Source organism: Rhea pennata, chromosome 5, assembly GCF_028389875.1.
Source record: "Rhea pennata isolate bPtePen1 chromosome 5, bPtePen1.pri, whole genome shotgun sequence".
NCBI lineage: Eukaryota > Metazoa > Chordata > Aves > Rheiformes > Rheidae > Rhea > Rhea pennata.
In genome coordinates this window covers 8,724,850-8,745,667 of record NC_084667.1, presented here as the reverse complement: position 1 = coordinate 8,745,667, position 20,818 = coordinate 8,724,850, and the positions used below count along the sequence as shown (strand labels likewise).

The following is a 20,818-nucleotide window of genomic DNA, read 5'->3' as shown; positions in this document are numbered from 1 at the left end:
CTCTAATATGCATTTGATTTCCTGCTTATGTATTCTAATTCAGAGGGATAATTACTTTTTATCTTATAAAGGCAAGATGAGCATGTCTTTGTTATGAATTTCAAAGAGTTTTAAAAAGCAGAAAGTGTCTACCTTTATCAGTTAAAAGTAATTGCACACTTTTGGAAGAAATGTTAAGCAGATCCTACTGGAAGAGTATCCAGGCATCTAGTATAGATTTGGATATATTGAATACATTACATCTAAGACTCCTAAAATATTGGAGAGAGAAACACTACTAGGATTTGGCTAAGCACGGGAGTTTAACTTCTGAGGCACAGAAGGGAGAGCAAACGTTACCGTTAGGGCCCAGTTTTTCATGTTTTTTGTGACTGACATTTCTTCAGTATATTGTCAGTAAATTTACAGGATGTGATACTGTTCTAAAACTTAATTTGTTATGTAATAAGGGTATTTATAAATTAAGATTTAAAAATGTGCAAGGAGACGATAGATATTATTGAAAGGGAAAATAGCAGATAGGAGAATAATATTCTTCAGGGAATATTTTAGAGGTTTGTCTTGTTTAATATTTTTGCTAATGCTACTCACACAAAGTTGTATTAAGGACAAAGTGATAGATGTTATTAGTGCAGATGAGAGCTAGGTGTTCATGCAAAAATATTTTATGATTGGATGACTGTGAACTATGGAATAATACAAATTGGTTTGAAAGTCAGTAATATGAGATGAAAGAATTTCTACGTAAATTATATGTTTTTGACTATAAACATATAAAGAACTGGAGGTTCTTTATGGTCTGAGCTATTTCTAGGAAGTATTTCCATTATGCAAGAGCTTGGTATGTCTGAACATCATCTGGAATACTCTGCAATTCTGATCACCTACTTTCAGCAAAGGTGAGTTCAGCTGAGATGGGTGCAGCTGATAGTACAGCCCAAAGGAAATTTAAGAGCCGAATTTTCTTAGTTTAGTAAAAACAAAGGCTGAGAGGTGATACAATAGTAACATTTAAAAACATCAGTGGGGAGTAAACCACAGGGCAGGGAGGAGAGCTGTTTAAAGTAAATGGCAGTTATGAAAAGAACAAATTACCCTAAGCTGCGCCATTAATAAATGTAAACTGGAAAATCGGCAGTTTCTACTCATAAAATGAATGAGGTATAGAAGCTGCCTTATAAATAGATGTAATAGAGACAAAGATTCTAAATAGTTTTCTATGCAATGTTTGATAAGTTTATGTAAAGATGGTTAAGTTACTTGGAGACTAGATTCTTCCAGCTCTGCATCTCGGGATACACTTAGTTTCTTAATTGTTGCATGTGTGTTCTTTTATTTCAGTCTTTTTCTCTGAATTTCCATAGATAAATGTCATTTAATGCTCTTTTGTAAGTACGAGATAATAGTTAGATTTAATCTAAATGCTAGCCAGGTTAAGCACAGAGAGCTATTGAAAGTTGCTAAATCCTCTTCCTGCTGCATGACTGTTCACTGGCCTGCAATGAAATGCAATTGCATTTGTATGGTGAGCTAGTTGTACTAATGCCTTTTTCATCATATTTTAAGTGTTTGGATCCACTGATGGATCAAGACATACTTCTTACCTAGGATTTGGCTTGCTCTGTGCAAAAAACTAATAATGAAAAGATAGAAAATACAGCTCAGGTCTTCCTCACAAGGTTGTCCAGATCCAGAGTTCTCTATGGCACACGAATACTGATCTTCTCTCTAGAGAGTCATTTGCTTTCATTGATATTCAGTTAGTATATGTTTGGCAAACAAAACCATTGTTTGTGGAAAGAAAAAGTTAATTAAATGTTGTTAATTATTCAGATTCAGTACTATAGGAATACAATATAAATGTAGAAAACTGCTCCTTTCAGAATTTCAGAGTTTCAGAATTCTGTAAGTAAAAAAAAAAAAAAAAAAAAACCAAAAAAAACCTCTGAAATTCTACTACAGCATAATTTACTTTTTAATTGTATGCTATTTTTAGTTTGGTTGTCAACAGACTTGACTTATATAGAAATATAGAAAGAGATTTGTAGATGGAAGTAATAACTTTTATTAGACCAGTTAGTATATTTGAAAAAGTTAGGCTTGCAGGCACACAAGCCATTCTTCCAGGTGTGAAATACAGAAATAACAGCAAAATAAAAGTTGAGAACAGTTGCTCAGGTATAGCAGACACTCATCAATTCAGTTGTCTTTAAAAGGAAAGCAGTTATTACCTGTGGAATAAAGAAGATGGTATTGGAGGGATGAGACAGAAAGACATACTATTAAGGAAAAAAGACATTGTTTGTAGTATGCAGAACAGAGAGAGGTTATTTTAGGAGAGAAAGGAGAGAGATTAAAATGTGCCATAAAACCACTCTGTCTCGAGTCCACAGCATCCAGTGGTTATGTATTTTGATTACCAGAATTTCAGAGCTGTTAATATGTTTTACTTAAGCCTGAAGACTTCAACTAAGAGGTCAGAAAGGACTGAAAAATTAGTAAAAGTGTGAGTGGTGAGAAGTATTTAGCCATAGGCAGGTGGGTACTTTTTTTTCCCTTATAGACTGTGTTAGTCCACTCTGATACATGTTTTTTGTTTAGTTTTAGGCACGTAGTTATTGTGATGGCAAATCACTGGGATACATTGTATTCTGTTCCTGGAAGTTCCAGTTGTAGAATTGAAAAATAGTGATGATTGTGCTGAGAGATCATTTATTACAGCAATAATAGAGACTTGCCGTTGGATTTTTACATTTCTTGTTCAGATATAGTCTGCAGCCATTCAGTGTGGTTGGACCACAGCTAGTTTGTTTTGAATGGTGAATTTATTGAGATTAGAGATTGTTAGAAGGCCAGGATGGTTTTGGGAAGACTTCTTCAAAGCTGAATCTTCTTCTAGAATTGCCTATAATTGTTTAATGACTTTCTGTTTAAATAATGAGATACAGTATTATTTGGCAGCAGTAATTCCGTATGTGATACTCAAGTTTCTCTTTCAAGAAATACGATCTTTTTATAGAAATGTGTTTGTTGACTAAAAGTCGTCTTCGGATGGTTGAAGTAGGAAGGTATGAGGATTTTTCCCCCGCTGTTCCCCCTTAGGTGAAGGGGATAGTGTCTGAGGGTGTCTGATTTGTGTGTGTGTGTGTGTGTTGCAGATGGCTGCAGATTTATAGAGGTAAGTTTATTAGTGTGTGGTTTTGTATGCATTTTACTTTGTAGGTCACCATCTTTGATGTTGACCTTATTATCTAGGAAAGTGATGCTGGTATGAGAGTATTTCAGAGGCAGTTTGACAGAAGAGTCATGATTATTGAATTTGTGGTTGGAATTAGCAAGGAAGTCCAGTTTTCTGGTCGTGATGATGAGGATGTTATCCATATGTCTTAGTTTCAGAATGGACATGGTGATACATATCTAACAATGAGTAGTTGTTCTCTTACTTTCCTTAAAAAGCTGCTACTTCTGTTTAAGACCTGTAGAATGGTTTGTGTGCCCCAAAATTTATCTAGTATTTCCAACAACGTCAGCAATCTTATCCTGCTTCTGTCCTTAGACCATCTCAGTTACAACAAAATACTGTGTGGAGAAATAGAATCTTTTTTTGCCTTTCAAGCTTCCTTTTTCTTAGCTTATCTGCACTCAAGCTGACCTTTGCTAGCTCTGTTTCTAATTCTCCTCATATACTCATTTTTAGTAGGGGATATATGTTGTAAGTAACGAAGGTCAAATTTCTGAGCCCTTGTATGTTAACCCAATGATTTCTAGCCCCCTTTAATCCTTCCCTACACCAGCAGCTGTAGTAATAAGGGTCAAGGGGCTTCTAGGGACTGAGGTCATTAGCTTTTGGGTTGTATTTATTCATTTTGTTGGTGCTTTTCACTGATTGGTCTTAATGGATACTCTCCATTCAGTTGTACAGTATTAAAACAGCATTTGACCTTCTCAACAACAGGAATGCTTGATTTTTAAGTTTATTTTCCTTTGGCTATAAACTTGATTCTGTCTTTTAGATGCGGAAAGATATGGTCTTTCACATCATTATGTAGTGAGCTGCTATTTATTAATGACTAATTTTAATACCTCATCATTAATGTGTATAAAGTCACATCCCCACTAAAGGAATGGAAAACTCCATCAATTTCAATGAAACCTTTTAGGGCTCCCATTGATATTAATGATATGATAGGAAAGGAATTAGATCCTTACTATATGCCACAGGTAAACAGCTAGGTTTTATGCTATTGCTTAAAACAGTACCTTTATCATTGCTTTAGTGTATATTTATGTATATAGCCATTTTGGTTGATAGTAGCATTGGTGTATATAAGTTCAATCTTTGGGTTTTATTGGTGTTTTGTAAATGTAGCAAAATAGTAAATACATACTATTACAAAACTTTCAAGAAAAAAAGGATAATTCATGCCATCAGTTTGCACCTCTAACTGCTCCAGTATAAATGCAAAATTGATCTGCTAAATAATTTTCTGTTCAAGTTTCCATCACTACTACTCAAAGAAAGCTAAAGACGAGAGACATTAGAACATAACCTGAAAGTTAACAAATTTGTACTTAAATGAACTCAAGCAGGAACTGCATACCCCACAGTAGACCCCTCACTGTCTATGTCATGCTTCTAGCACTCTTTCTTCTCTCATAGTTAAAGTAGTTTGGTTTATGTTTTAATGCTTGAAATGTTTTCGGCTGCTACTGGTGAGAAGCAATTTCTGCACAGTGAGGAGGAAAGGGTTTATCGTATTTGGTATTGCTTTCAGTGATATGGATGCTTGCTCACTAGCTTTGTACTGAGATCAGCTAACTCATTTCATTAAAAAAAAAATCCTTTAGGTGATAGTTATATTTGGTCACTACTGACTTGATGAGGATCTGAACCAGAATTGAAAGGCTTTCTCTCCTACTAACAATTTCCTGAGCCTTCCAGTCTCCTATATTAAGAGCGGTTTTTATAGAGTGGAAAAATGCCCCACCATAAAGCTGTAAGGTTAAAACTACAGCCCCTCACTCTTCCACAACACTCCTTAAACTATGGATCTTGTTTGCTGTGGGAAGTGAACTGCAGGAGGAAGCCAGATGGCAGCTGCATTGAGCTGCTGCTGCTGCTTTGTTGTGCAGGATGGGTGCCCCTCCTCCCTTCTCCAAAGCAAATGTTGATTCATGAATGAGGGGTTTATACATCCGAATGAGGGATTCATATGATTTTTTTTAATGTCTGCTGCTTTAATAGCTTGCAAAAGAAATTGAGCCTATGTTCGTAATAAGAAACAGTTTTGAGATGTATATGTGGCAAAGTTTATAATTTGAAGGTTAAATTTCTAAAATGATATGCATAGCTGTAGTTATTTTATTACTCTGAGTTAAAGTACCTGAATTGCTGAACACAAGCAAGTTGCTTGAAAAATGTATACCAAACAAAAAAAAAAGTGGTTTTAGTGTTATTTTGAGGTAAAAAATAATTAATTTGTCATTAGTGAACAGAATTTGTTGCTAAAACAAATAAATCCTTTAAAATTAACAAATCTTTGGCCAGAGAGTGTTTAATAAATTATGAAGGCAGATAAGTTGGCTGGACCAGCTTTACTTCATAGAATCTGCACCAAATATTCGAGTGTTCCATGGAGCTTAAAAACATTAATTAAAATTCTACAAATTAACTTGGTTAGCCGGGATTAATTTAACTATGAGGTGCTTACGTGTAATGTAGAGAACTACTCAGCAATCCTTGGGAGTCACTCCTTAAGACTGATTCTTTTCCTGTAACTTGGCATTCACATTTTTACACAGAATGAAATTATGTCTAAGTTTGTATACTTCCTAACTTTTGTCAGACGTGTTTGATATTCATTATATTTAGGATGCAGCATACTTAAGAGTTTTGAATTTCCAAATGTGCTGAATAGTATTGTCTGCTAAGATCACACAAGTACATAGTATAAGGTTTGTAGGATAATTCACTAGAACTTTCTTTCTCTCACTGATTCCTGAGATACATCTTCTTGTAAATCTAAGGACACTGAATAGTTATAACAAGAGGAGCTCACCATAAACACTTTTTTCTAAATATCCAGCACTGAGCTCTGGCACAGTTGTCAATATAATGTTCCAGATTCCATCTTTTGCCAAAAACTGCTTTCTAAGCACAATGTAAATAGAATAGGCACATAAGAATTAGGAAATTGTGTTATAAACAAGCTGCATTTTTAACCACCATGGAGGATTTATTTAGACTGCCTAGTGTGCTTCAGAATGTGTTTTTTAATATAAATAGCTACTAAAGAAAAAGTCAAAAATGAGCCTTAATGAAATATTTTTAAGTATATATACCAAATAAAACAATGTGGTTTTCCCTGTTCTTTTCTTTTTCCCTTTCTTGCTGTCTTTCTCTCCTTTCTGATGTCAGTTTATATCTTTTACAATGCAGACAGAGATGAGAGAAAAAGAGAAAATAATTCTGTAGTGCAGGTGGAAACAGTTAGAGGAACTGGATTGGAATTTTAAAGCTGATATTCCTCTCTCTCAACATACCACATTAAAAAGTAGTTTGGGCTGCATGGCATCTTCATGACTAGTAATATAAGTAAATATCAGCAGTATTCAGGATCATTCAGAATTGACAAGCATATGGTTTATATAGATAGATACATACATATATATATATATGCAGTCAATGTCTTTATGTATGTTACAGAGATATAATAGGCGGACATATATGCTGAAATCTATGTTTCACATCAAACCTCTACAGTATGCTTCATGAGGGAGACAAGACCCATGTGTTTTGCAGAAGCTTTTAAAGCTGTTTCATTTATTTTATTAGCCTTTAATGAATGTAATTAGAACCCAAGTAATTAAATGCAATTGTGCTCAGTATGTTCCTGTTGTAAATTGCCCTAAACAATGTGCATGGTGTGAACAAATTTGTGGGATTAATAGAGGATAGATAATGTTTTTGGATAGTATTTCACACTAAACGGCCGCAGAGAGAAACAAAGAAGCTGGCGCAGTGTCATTAATCTTAGTCAACTGGCAGTTCTGGTGTAATTTGCATGACTTAGGCAGTGACACAAGATGGGGCTAGGTTGGGATGGGTGTTAGATCACTAGGATACGTATGTATTTATTTCTCTTTAGTACTCTGATTTATAAGTAGAAAGAAGTTTGAAGAAATTGATTTATTCCATTTTCGTCTTTTGTTTTTATCTTAGACTAATAGAATTACCAGCAGTATATTGTATGTGTTCCTTTGTTTTCATAGTTAGCATATTGGTTTATGGATATTAAAAAACATCTGTGCATCCTTATCATCACAGAAAAAAAGCAGATGTGCTGTGACTGGATAGTGCGTTACTAGTGGAATAGATTTTCTTTCTTTCCTCTGTCTAATATGTCTTGTTTCCTGGCTTAAAAAAATATATATATCAGGATACAGTGAGATACTTCCAGATTTGTTTCTGAAAAGCCTTATAGTAGTCACAGGTAGTATATAAATTTTCATTTTACTTCCCTTTTTTCTGCATCTTTTTTCTGAAAATGATTAAGTAATCTGAGTAGAAGCAGATAGAAGCAGAATTTAACAACTGTAAAATACTTGTTGTATTTTAGTAGAGTAATAAGTTCTTATAAAATGGTAGTGACCACTGTAGTCAATTTTCAGAAGAATTTGCACAAGAATTGGGTTACTTTAAATATTCTTAAACTTACAGCTAGCTGGCTGAAAGTATTTGTCAAAGTAGAATATTTTGCTGAAAATCTGGTAAGAAATTTTTCAGTTTGTAATATTAGAAAAACAACTCAAATTTAGTTTGACTCATGCTAGATAAATGTATTCCACAGACCCTAACCTTATTTTGAAAGTAGTTCCTGTAGAAAGCTAAGCTTTCATAAGGATATGGCCCTGTTATTGAGAAAAGTGAGCATTGTTCCAAGTTGGTCTTGACCCATTTCTTTAACATCTAAATCTTCCAAAATATTTATTTAGTTATATATTATGCACTGCTTTTTTGACTGAAAACTGTGCCAAAATGATATAAAGTTAGTCATGCAGTTTCTCTGGAAGTTGTTGTTAGGTTAACTATGTAGCTTATGCACACCTAATTATGTTTTTATTCTATGCTATGGTGGTACTTAGTAGTGTAGTAAAAATGAATGGTGAATAGATTGAGAATCTTGAGAAATCCTTGAGAAATTGCAGTCCTGAATGATAAAAAGGAAGTGATTGCTGCTTTAACAGTATCTGTGGATCTTTTAATTAAAATTTTTCATCACAGGAAGATTGCACTTAAGCAAGACTGAGGAGGAATGAGATAGGGCATTCAGAAGTTGTTTAACCAAATAGTTTCATGTTGTACACATCCTATTAGCTACTCTTTCATAATTCTAAAATATATATTTAATTAAAACTACTATGTGTATTTTTAAATTGCATGGTTATCTAATAAGAAAGGAATTTAAAAAACAAAGTGTATAGATACCCTTGACAATGATAAAATCTTTGTTTGTATCATTGCATACAATACCATATTATAATCATACTTTTAATACTGTAAAATTCTAATTCTGTAAATATTAAGCCCTACTGAATAGCTCTGCTGATGTCTACTTACTTTGTTGAAATACTAGGTGTTCATGGAAGCTTGTTTCTTGTGATAATGGTATGAGGCAGATGAGTACATTCCACTGAAATGTGAAAGTAGCAAAATTTTTTAATGGTGTTTTATATGAGAAGTATAACAACAAATACTAACAATGAAAATTTTCAGGCATGTAGTTAGGCCATCTAAATTTGAAGCTAAGCTGTTGCTAATTAACTGTCTTGCTTCTGAATTGCATCTAAACAATATAAAAGTAATGGTGACTTTTGATTAAACATTTTAATAATTATACCTTTGAGGAAAAAAGTATTACTAGTCTTAGTCTGTTAGTAATAAAGTAGAGGGGTATGATAGCATTAAAATAAATTTGCTTATAACAATTTCAAAGAATACAAAATGCTATGCATTTAGAATATCTTATGTTCTACTGTGGATTTTAGTAATGAAAAAAGCACGTTAGGATGGTAGGATGAAATAAATGGAAATATATGACTGCACAGTTAATGCTGCCTGGCCAGGCTTAATTTCAGTGTTTCCTGACTCACAAAGAGGGAATAGCAACACATTCTTAGCATTGTTTCCTTAAGATGACTAAATAAAAAGTTCTGAGTATTTAAATCATAACTAATTTTCTTTGGTATCCTTTCCTTTTAAGAAGTACAATGACATTAATGGTTCTGATTCTTCATTTTATAATAACAGTTTCAGTCCAGCAGAACTTCGATGAACTTGGAGAATTACACAGCTTTTTATACAGTGAAGTAGAGAATGAGGCCTGGTTTAGACAGGAGCACAGCCTCTAATTTTTTGCTCTTTATTTAATAGTTATAATTAGGTATCATATAACCTTCAGTGTCAACAAGCACTACTACACTTCAGACTACATACTTTTAAATATGATCTTATATAAGTTTTGGAGGTATTGCTATATGTTTTGGAGGTATTGCTGTATATGCACAGAAGGCTAACGATTGTAGAGAACTTTCTTCAGATTGAAGAGGCCTAAAGAGAAAGAACTTAAACCTTGCTTATTTTTTGTCAGCTCTACAGCTTTCTTACCACACTCCAAAACATTCTTAGCATTGTACCTTTAGCCAAAATATCTCTTTTGCAAGATAAATCAAAGTAGTATGTTTAATCAAATATTAAGTAATATCTAAGAATGCTTCTATTAACATCCATGCAATTCAAGTAATGTTGGTTACTTCTTTCTGCTCCTTGCTGTGGCTCAATGAGCTACATGTTATTTTTCCCTCTTGTGAAAAAAGTTATTGTAATTCTTTGATTACTGGTGTAACATGCAAAGTAACAGAAGTAATTAATTAACAATTCATGAAAGTAGTTGACTGCTGTTATTATGCCATTGACCGAAGCACCACTATTCAACATTTAAAGACCAGGGACTGTAATATTTATTATGAGGTCAAGCATATTGATATAGCATTAAAATGAGTCACATCTAATACGCTGCATAGTAATTGCTATGTTAATGCAACAAGTATTAAGAGGTGCATACACTTTTAAGTCACAAAGTTATATTATCCAAAATTTGTTATTTGGCAATTACAGTGAAAGAATTTAGAGAAAGGTTCTGTGTCCAGTGTGAAGATTGCAGAAATGTTAAGGCATGGTGCTGCTGTCCAGAACCAGTGAATTCTGTAGAAGACAGATTCTCCATTTTCTACTCTTCAAATTACTAGCCTACTTTTTGTTTGCATACAGTATGGAGAGCTTCATCCCTCTGAGACTCGAGACTGTTATAACCTATAAATTTCTGGAAGAATTATGACATTTCCCAAAATTATTTTGTGTTGTCTTTGTTCCTAATGAAAACCTTGGCCTTTGGTTTGCTGCATCTCAGTCTCTCCTTCTCTCTACTTGGACCTTTTCTTGTACTGTTAGTATTTACTGTCTATATTTCCATTAAACACACTATTTTTTGAGAGTAAGGGGGAAAATAGAGAGAAATATATCTGATCTGTGTATTTACAATCAACATAATTGTATTTGGATGTGGATAAGTTTAGAATTCAGTTATGAGGCCAAACTAGAGCTGAATTTTGAGTTTAGTTTACTGTTAATTCTTGTTCTGCTGCTGTTTGCAGTGCTCATATCTCTAGTTTTATGTTGTTAAAGATCTTGTATCTCTTCCAAGGCATTTACACTTCAGTGGCTTTGAAGAGATTGCTTGATGTGAAAGCTATTGCAAATGGTTCTTGCAACTTACTGAATTTGAAGCAAATGGAATAGCTAGGAAGATTAAAGTTTCTTTATGGTGTTAAGTGGTAGCACCTCTTACCTGTGTGTCCTAGAATTAACAAGTTAATGATTGATATTAGTTGTAATTGCAGCATTGTAGCAGGGGCCAATTTTGCTACTGATGTAAGCAGGGAGATTGTTTTGATGTAAATAATTTTGTATTCACCTTGCATTAGTTTGATCTTGTATCTCCATGCTCAAATTGGTAGCACTATTTAATTAATTCTTTTTCAAAATTCATTTTAGGACTTTACTTAATTGTGTGTTAGGTGTTTTTTCTTTATTAACTAAATCTACATAATTTAACTTCCATATCAGAAGGAGATGTCCTCACTGAAGAGGTCAAAGTGATTGAGTCACTGCACTTTGATCAAAACAGGCAAGATCTATAGAACTTTGTTGGCCACTGCAAGGATTTCTTTCTATTATTTCTCTTTCCTTTAGAAAATTGGCTTGATAAGAATGGAAATGTGATAGGTTTCAGGGTATTTTTAAATGTGTTAGTATTTCAAGTACCCCTGCACCTTGAGCAAATGGTCCTAAGCTGTACTGAGTACGTGGTACTGATGAACTAATGGTACTATTGAATAAATGGTACAAAGCTGTATTTGCCTTTGTTGTTACTGGAATTTTTGTTCTTTGAACAAGGTATACAGATGTTGACATGCACGTGCATGTCGCATACACACAAGACGCAGATTACTAGTGTGCTAAACAATGCTGTAGGAAAGCTGTACTTCATTTAGAAAGGCAGTCAGCAAAAGTTCTAAGACAACTTCCAATACTCATTTAAAACAGTTCCTATTTCATTTATTTGTCATCATTCAAGAAGTAATGGTCCCAAAGGGACACCTGAGTGTGAACAGTTCCAAGAACACTCGCATATGTCTTTGTGACCAACTACATTTTTACAACACACGGGTTCAAAACATTGATGTTGTTTTAATATTCTCTTGCTGCAAAATGTTGATATAGATTTCATGAAAAAGTGGAGAAATTGGTGGAAGAAACACATTTATCACTACAAAACTCACTGTTTCATTTTTGCATGCGAATGAGGCTCTTTAAATTACCTCAGCAGGGAAATCATCATAGTTAAATGTTCACTGTGTTTACTTTTCAAAGATCTATCATAAAATACAGATCTTTTCCTTTCTGTTGACATGGTTTAGTACTATAATTGTTGCATGCTGAACATAGACAATTCAAATACTGTCATGCTTCTTTGTCTAGCCTAGTAGATGGCAAGACAAACTCACTGGTATCTTTACAAGTAATTCATGAAGACAATTGGAAAAAAAAATGGTAATCTACTGGAAGTGTAAATACTAATATATTATTTTAAATATATGATCTTATATTAATTATATAAATTGTATATACTATGTATAATATTTGTATGATATTTATTTCAAATGTTTAGGTTAGCAAGATAATAAAAAGCAAAATCCATGCATTTTGTCCTAATTGCATAATGCTTTACTCATCATATATATTTATTTTATAAATGGAATTATTTTTCCCATATGAAAATATTCCCATTCAATTAAACATATCTGCATTGTTTTATACCTAAGGAAGGGGCAAGAATACAAGTAAATGTCAAAAGATGCAGAGTCTGTTGTCTCTTTGTATAAATTTTAGCTCAGCTCCAGTTATGCTTTTTGTTATACTCAGAGATGAGTAGAAAAAATAAGAATAGAGCTAGTTCTGGCTTTTTTTTCCTCGCCTAAATGTGTTTTTGTGAAACTTCCATTGGGATGGAAGTAGAATCCAATGGGAACTTTTTGCTCAAATCTGTGCACTTTAATATAATTTTAGTATATGTTTTATACATCCTGGGCAGACTTTTGTATCAAACTGATAAAGGCACTTGAATAGCTAGTTGTCTGTTGGCCAGATTTTTGTGTTTCCTTGCTGTGTTTAAATCTGGGACTTGAATCCGTGTCTCCCACCTACCAGGTGTGGGAAGCTGAAGTGCTCAGCTAGCGACATAAGTGATGGTAGCTTTCGCCTACTTCTTTTTAAGGAGTGTTAATTAGTCCAGTAGATAGATTGTAGAGTCCAGTTGTGAGCTATGCACCTGAGGTGTCAGAAGCCCAGCTCTGAATTTCTTGCTAGATACTACTGTTACTTGTTATATTGCCAGCAATGATTTCCATTCCCTGAAGCAGTAGCTTCCAGCTCTGTGTCCAGCTATGTGCAATTTGAAATATCTTCCTAGTACTGCTAATAAATGTATTACAGTTGGAGAGCTCCTGTCTTACACACAGTGGGATAGTTCAGCCACTGAGAGATTGAGGCCATTGCTCAGAATAGGCAATTACTTAGTGTTAGATAACACATTGAGGATATTGTGAAACAGTAACCCAAGCTTGCGCCTGGTCTTCTGAGTGCTAGAGGAGTGTTTTAAATTTCTTCACAGGACCATTACTGATTGACTTTAGTGAATATCTTTGAAAGCTATGCTCTGGTAGGGTTACTTTATGAGTCAATGGCTCATTGCAAAGCTACAAGTATAATAGAGAACTTGCTCTGGCTACCTGCCTACTTTGATCTTTTAAGAAGGTATGTGTTATCACTGCAATGGATAGTAAGTTGTTTCTAGCTATATCTTCTATTACATTTTACCATGCTATAGTTTTTACCCCGGTAATAAACTGCCTCCCCATTTTTGCCTATTTAAGAAATAAAACAGGAAGACGGTAATTACATTTTTTCAGAAATATTCTTTGAATATGCTTCTCAATTTCATGGCTTCCTAGATAAAAACCTCTTCCTGTATATAAACACAGAACTGTATTGCCTCAACAGCTAGCATTATTTGGCTCAATAAATTTTAACACTCAAGTACAGTCCTCCACAGTGCACTGATTTGAAACATTGCTCTGTTGTTGCATTGACAGATTTGTCTCAAGATGAAAGTTTTGAACTTAATGTTAAAATACATGTATGGGTCTAGTCTTTCCAACCTTTTACACTCTTCAAGAGAGTTAGAAATGTTTGGGTTTTCCAGCTGTCATTCCTCAGAGCTGTAGAGCAGGCAAAAGAATATTTATGGTTTCTTGTAGCATCTTTTCTGGATTTTGTAGCAGGAGAAAATACTATAATGGCCACTGGAATTTGTGAAAGTCTTTCTATTGATTTCAGCACACAGCAGACTGAGCCTAAAGGAAGTGTTCCCAGATTGCAGATCCAGAAGAAAAGTCATGAATAGAAAACCTCAGGAATTTCTGCCCTAAGGTCTATCAGCTATTTTTAGAAGCTTGAAGTAGGGGGTTGTTTATTATTATTTTTTAATTCCAGTTAGCAGTGACCTGTGGACAATATATTTGGCTTGATTTACATAAATCAGAAGCTTGTCAACTTCTTACTTTTAGAAGTCTATATTGCCTTAAAATCCAAAATAATAACCTCATTGTAACAAAAATGAATAGTGTTGGTAAATGTTGTTATAATTTTCTTCTATTACTGAACATAGAGATGGAAATGCAGTGTAAAAATTTGTGATATTCTTATATACATTGTGCTTTGTTATCAATTTTCCATATTTTTGAAATGTTCTTTCCATTATCAAAAAAGGTTTGATAGCTTTGTTCATGGTGCTTATCCAAAGTCAGCAAACTTGGCCTTTCATTTAAAATTTAATTTTTAATTTGAAGTTTCAATGTATTGTTATCATTGTTTCAGTACAAATATAATTCTGAGGCTCTCTGACTGTCCATCATAATGAAACAGAAAAAAATAAACATTCACATCTTTTAACTCAGTGGTCAATTTTCTATGCCATCAAGGATGAACAGACTTATGTCATAGGAAATACTAAGGGAAATAGGAGAAATATTGTAGTTATAATCAGAAAAGTTCTGGATTATTTTATGACCACAAAGAACATCTGTAGTTACGCATACTGAGATAAGGGTACTTCTCACGTTTCAAGATACAATTCATAGCTTACGGGGAGAAGAAAGATTTTTTTTTTTTTTTTTTTAATTAGGGATGGTGGTTTTGCTTTGTCCTCAGTCATTAATTCCTCTTGAAGGAAAGTTACTGATCGTAGTGCGCTAGTGACTTTATATAATTCGTCTTCCCGATTCTTTGTAAATGTTTTCTTTAAAAATACAGTATTTTCTAGCTTTCAGAAAAATTAAATAGGGTTTTCTATAAAATGAAAGATTTTCCTTTCAAATCTTGAATTTTGTACAGGTCTAAGAAATTTTTTTTATTTTTCTGTCAGAGATATGATTATCAAAATAGCAATACAATTATTTCAGCTACCACTAAAATATACCATTCTGCAAACAGTATTTGCAATTTTCATTGAGGAAGCATTACCATTTCACCTTTCTGTGTTCTTGATTTTTGGATTTTGTGCTACCAATGGAAAGATTTCAATGTTCAGCATCTGTGTTTAGTGTTCTCAGTGGATATTATCAGTTATGTCAAATCGTCCTGTGTCACTTTTGAAATAGACTGCTGAGCTTTGGACTTTTTAAAATAAAACTTTCTTTTGTCACCCTAATAAATGTGCCCTTTCTAAATTCTTCCTCTTCTTGCTTTTAGAATAATGAAAAGACTAAAAAGACTATACTTGTAATTAAAAGTCATTTTTAAATAACCTCAGAAGATTGTTTCTAGAAATCAAAACATCTTTATGGTCCCATTTCTAAGGAAAGAAAGACAAGTGACTGGGATCCTGTACACTTTACTGTAGTCTACATTAATTACCTTCTATTAAAAAATGACAAAGACCTTTTTGAAAGGGAATCTGGCATTCTTTCCACAGAAATGATGGCAGACACCCTACTCTGCTGATTTCTTGACACTTCTAATTACCTGTATTCATTTGAAATTGTTTCCTTTGTAGTGAGTTATTGGCATGATTTTCAGAGAACAAGAGGAAAATGGAAAACATTTTAGCAAGTTAAGAAAAAAAAAATCAACAGTATCATTGTTTGCAGCTTTTGTTGAAACTACCTATGTGAGTCATTTGAGGGACATGAAGGTAAATGAAAGGTTATACTTTGCCCTGCACGTTGTCGCTGGTATTTGTAATGTCAATAACTGTAGAAGGTTGTCAGGAAGCTGGAGAGATAAAGGTCAATAGCAATGACAAATATATCATTGTATGTGTTTGAATATGCAATATCAGCCTAATCTCATGGTGGAGGTTTTCACACCCTGGAAATATCAATCAGGTGCTGTATCAGAAGCATCCATTGTTTTCAGTGTACCTAGAATTAAATGGGAGATCAGTAGATTTTAGTTTTAGTGTGTTTAAATTTGTATTCTATATTAGTACAGAGAAGAGTTATTCTCCCAAAAAGTCATCTTCCTTGAAATAACAGACTAGCATGAATAAAAAATGTATTCTAGGTATTCTAGGTTCTGTAATATGTTACAGCACACTGAATGTTAATCTGTATGTAACATCTGATATTGCCACACTTCTCAAAATATTTTTGCAAACCATGGCTTTCTGATAATGGTGTTTGTTTTTTTCATTTAATAATGATGACCACAGCATCTCACTCAAAGTGCCCTGTACAGGAATAGACTGATTTTTCCTGAACTATATCAGATTTTCAGAGCTCAGTAAAAACAACCACAGCCTGTAGTTTAATGAATGTGTTAAGGAGTAATCCTATAGAAAGAATAATCTTGCAATCCAACGCGTTAAAGCACTGGAATCTAAGTTGTTACAAATGTGGATCCTGACTTAGGGAAACTTCCCTATTTGACCTGTTGGAGAATGCCATCAAGTCACAAATCATCACAATGTTATCTGTTTTTCTGTGATTATGCAAGCAAAGAAAAACAGGAGATGAAGAACAAGGAAAGATATCACATCAGAGAGCCACATGACACCGAAGGTAAAAAGAGCAGTTATTTTGAGAATCTTGAGGTGGGGAAGTAGAGAGGAGGCAACAAAGTTGCCTGTTTATTTTAATAAACCAACTATGAAAATGTTTACTAACACTCAATTAGTGATTTTACTCCTTTATTGAGCAGTAGAGCTAGCACTGTGACCCTTTGTACTGCTAAGAAGGTATCACTTATGTCAACTGCCCCTAAAATTCTAAGAACTTCTACACAAAACTTAGAATTTTACAATAGCTTGTTCTTCATTGACTTGCAGTTTTACGCTTTTATCCTATTTACAGGAACAGTGACTAGTATCAATGATGTCAGCTGCTTTTGAATACATTTATACCTTTTAGGATTTGAATTTTAATTTAGTAAAGTGCTTTGATGTTAATTACCTGCTTAATTACAGTTTAAAATACATCATAAGTACATGCTGTTCAGCAAAGCACTTAAGAATATGTCAGTGTCCTACCAAAGTTCATAGGATTTAAGGAAGTGCTTGAAGAAGTTCACTGCTGGCTGAAGTGTTTTGCCTGGGTCCTTTCCTAGAAGTCCTTTTGACCTCCAAGTACGTTTTTCCTGAGAGTAAACATCCTAGCTAGGTTTCCAGGGACATAATAATGACTGAAAAGGTAAGACCCTCTAATACAGGCATGTAAGCCTTTGCTTCCAGCACTGCGTAGTTTCAAACCATCTGCCTCACAGGTAATGTAGAACAATTGTAAAACCATCAAGAGAAAAACATCAAATCTGACATTAAACCTTTCTCTTTTTGAAGTATCACAATTTAAGATAGTATATTGTTTTTCTTTGTTAGTTGTGATATGCATACTTATCTTGACAGACACTTTGTTATACCAGTTATTGAAATTATACCGGTTATTGAAATGCAACACCAGTGATTAAAAAATATTACAGTACTGTCTGAGATCAGTTCTAAACAGTGCATTGCATATACTGTTGGTTTATGAATTTTATTGTATTAAATATTTTGTCTTCTATGGTGACCGATAAAAATGATTATAGATGCAGAATAGGTATGTTTATCTATAGAGCTGCTTGACCTTTGAAATTGTGTTACTAAAGCAGAGTAAGTAATGTGCTTCTGGTATATTCCTGTAGGAGAGAAATCTCTCTCTCTCTCTGTCTCTGCTTTTCTCTATCCTTTTCTCTGTCCTTTCTTTCCCCCCTTTTTTTTCCTTCTGGGCAGTGTCACAAAGGTTCTCTTTTAAAGCATACACAATTTGGATATTTGCCTGCCTGTTCCATGCATATTCTTCCACTTACATTGCTTCATTAGACTTCACTGCTCTCTGTTATATGCACACGCAGAGGTTTATTGGTTAGTTTTCCACTTGAAAATAATCTGGAGGCTTATTATGGAACAACACTTGTTAGACTTACTATTTTCACTCAAATGCTTAATTGTATTATTGTTGAAGGCCTGTTATATACTCAAGATCGTGGCATTGCTATGAGATGACTGCGATTATCAGGCTGTGAGGAGACCATCTCATTGCTGTTTTGAACCTGCACCTTAGCACTTCAGAACTAGAATAATCTTTCAGCAGTTGCAACCTCTTTGTGTGTTTTTAGCTATCATGTGCATGGCTAAGAATTAGATGCTCCCAATACCTAGAACATAGATAATTCGTAGGCTGAAAAGCATTCTTTGGAAATGGAAAAATTGGTAAATACTTCTGAAATACATATTTATCTCTGCTACTCATCAACCAGACAGATTCCTCTCATTACATTAGCCTTGAGTGTTAGATAAGCCCTGTGGAAGTTATGTAATTACACATGCCTGGACCAAGCTTGCTAGTCTGTAAGCCTTTATTTGGAGTCCATGACTGATCATCTGAATGAAGAAAAATAATGTATGTTATAATCGATAACTACAGGATTTGATAGCATTTTCCAGATAACATAGTACTATACTTTGTTTTATTTCACTGGGGTTCAGGATATGAATACTGGAATCTAATCCATAGTTGAGTTTCTGAAGAACGTGCCCTGCTGTGGGCTGAGTGCAATCTCTGTGTTGTCAGAAAGGACTCTGCTATACATTGGTTGTGGGTCATAATAAAGCAGGTCTTTCCTACCCATTTTCTAAAGTATGTTAGGCCTTGAATGCTAGACATTTATTTGCATTGCTTAATAAATATCACAGTATCGTGCATTATCTATTCATTTTCTTGCCAGGTAAACTACCAGTGTTAACAAAGGTCGATTTTATTATTGTATGTTTGTGGTAATGTGCTATGATGAATACTTTTTGGATTTTAACTTCACAATACTGTATAAGGGCTGAAAATAAATTAGTTCTCACTTGAATTTATTCTTAATAAAAAGAAAAACATAGGTATAAATATAAAAGACCTAAAAATAGACTCATGCAAGTGTCTCCCTGGTTCCACCCTGCTATTCAGTGCGGCATTTCAAAACCCTCACTTGCAAAATGATTTTGATTTAGAAATGCATATTTCTGATTTCTTTTTTTGACAAAGAAAGGCCTTTTGTTCTGGTTTCTTCAACAGAACCTCATTTTGTGACTTTCTACTGTCCCCTAGTGGCATTTTAATCTTTATAACTATTGTGATATTGCCATTCTACATTGCTTCTGTGCTTTTCTGTTTCCTTGAGACTATCATTAACAAACATTTAAAATACTATTAAACAACCCATCAACTGACTGTGGAAGCAATAACATTGCTCTTTAGCCCGAGCGGTCCTTTCAGATATTTTTAAATGATATAAACAAAACCAGCAACCATATGCTATCTATATAATGCATTACTTCATTACAGTAAACATTTCAGATTTTCAAAATGTTAACACAAACCTGATGAAAGAAAAATGTTATTAGTTGTGACGAGCTTATACATACCCTACAGAAGCTAAAATGTAATTTGTGACAGGTTAGAGAATTATTGTCAGTAGTCTTAAAGTATGCGTTCCAGCTATTGCTTTTATTTTTTTCCCTTTAAACTCACACTGCATTTCCATTAGACTGTAAGCAAATTTACTATACCCCGCCGTGTCACTTTTACATCAAATATTAATGTTACAGAGATGTAACATATTAGTAGCTATCTCAACTGATAGTTATTGAAAATGAACTTTTAAAGTTTTCTATATTTTTATATATAGATACGCTTATTTGATTGCTTTTAATTTCTTCAAGGCATGGTTGCTTATTCTTTATTATAGGTGCATATGTATATATCTCCTTCCCTCACATTCAGGACTACTCACACATTCTCTCAATTTCATCTAATTTTTGATCTGAATATGTTCTTTTTTTTCTTTTTTTCTTGTATGCAACCAAAAGCTGTCCCTGTGAATATGGGTTTCAGTGGTGATTAGTTGTTCCATTTTGATCATAGATTTTATTTTAGGCTAAATGCTAGTATATTTTTATCTGAAATTATACATATATAAACACAGTGCTGTAGTTTATTTCATGTTTTATACTGTTGAGTCATATTTGACATAGGTGATAACAAGTTCTTTTCCTCATTTGGAAGATCTGAATAAAGTAATTGAAGATTTGTTTAGAGTAATCAGTGAAATTCTGAATGAAGGTACAAAATGGTATTTATATCATTTATATATATCTTGTATATATACATACATCTATGAATACACATACATATATTCAGATTTAAACAAATAAGAATACCTTTAAGCTGTGTAAGCTTCTGTACAATTAGCAAAATAGAGGTCAGCACAAGAAATACATATTAAGTTCTACCATAATACTCTTAAAATTGATAGCTATAAAAAATGACAGCACTGCAAGTACAAGGTCTAGTGAAATTTGGCCCATTAACTCAGCATTTTACGAATCAAAGAGATATATATTGCATTAATGACTTCTTGGCACTGTCTACTAGAGTATTATGGATATAATAACTATCACCCTAATACTACTGTTGCACGCTTTTATCTTGAACTGGAGCAAGGGTACAAACCCTGCAACAATCATATTTTCTTAGAATGGTTCATTATATACTGTATGCCTTGGTTTAAAAATAAGAAAGAACATGGCATGACGTTGTATACAATTTATTTTGTTAA

General features: G+C 33.7%; 1 long non-coding RNA gene across 3 annotated transcripts in view; it reads left to right on the top strand.

The window, feature by feature from the left end:
* LOC134141632 (uncharacterized) overlaps positions 1-20,818 on the top strand; it is a 50,371-nt gene that overhangs the window by 15,076 nt on the left and 14,477 nt on the right. Inside the window, exon 4 of one of the 3 annotated variants that reach the window (XR_009958682.1) lies at positions 10,178-10,748. The exons of the other annotated variants lie outside the window; for them this stretch is intronic. This is a non-coding gene — a long non-coding RNA (uncharacterized LOC134141632). Of the gene's footprint in view, positions 1-10,177; positions 10,749-20,818 lie in introns of those variants that run through there. 3 annotated transcript variants of the gene reach the window in all.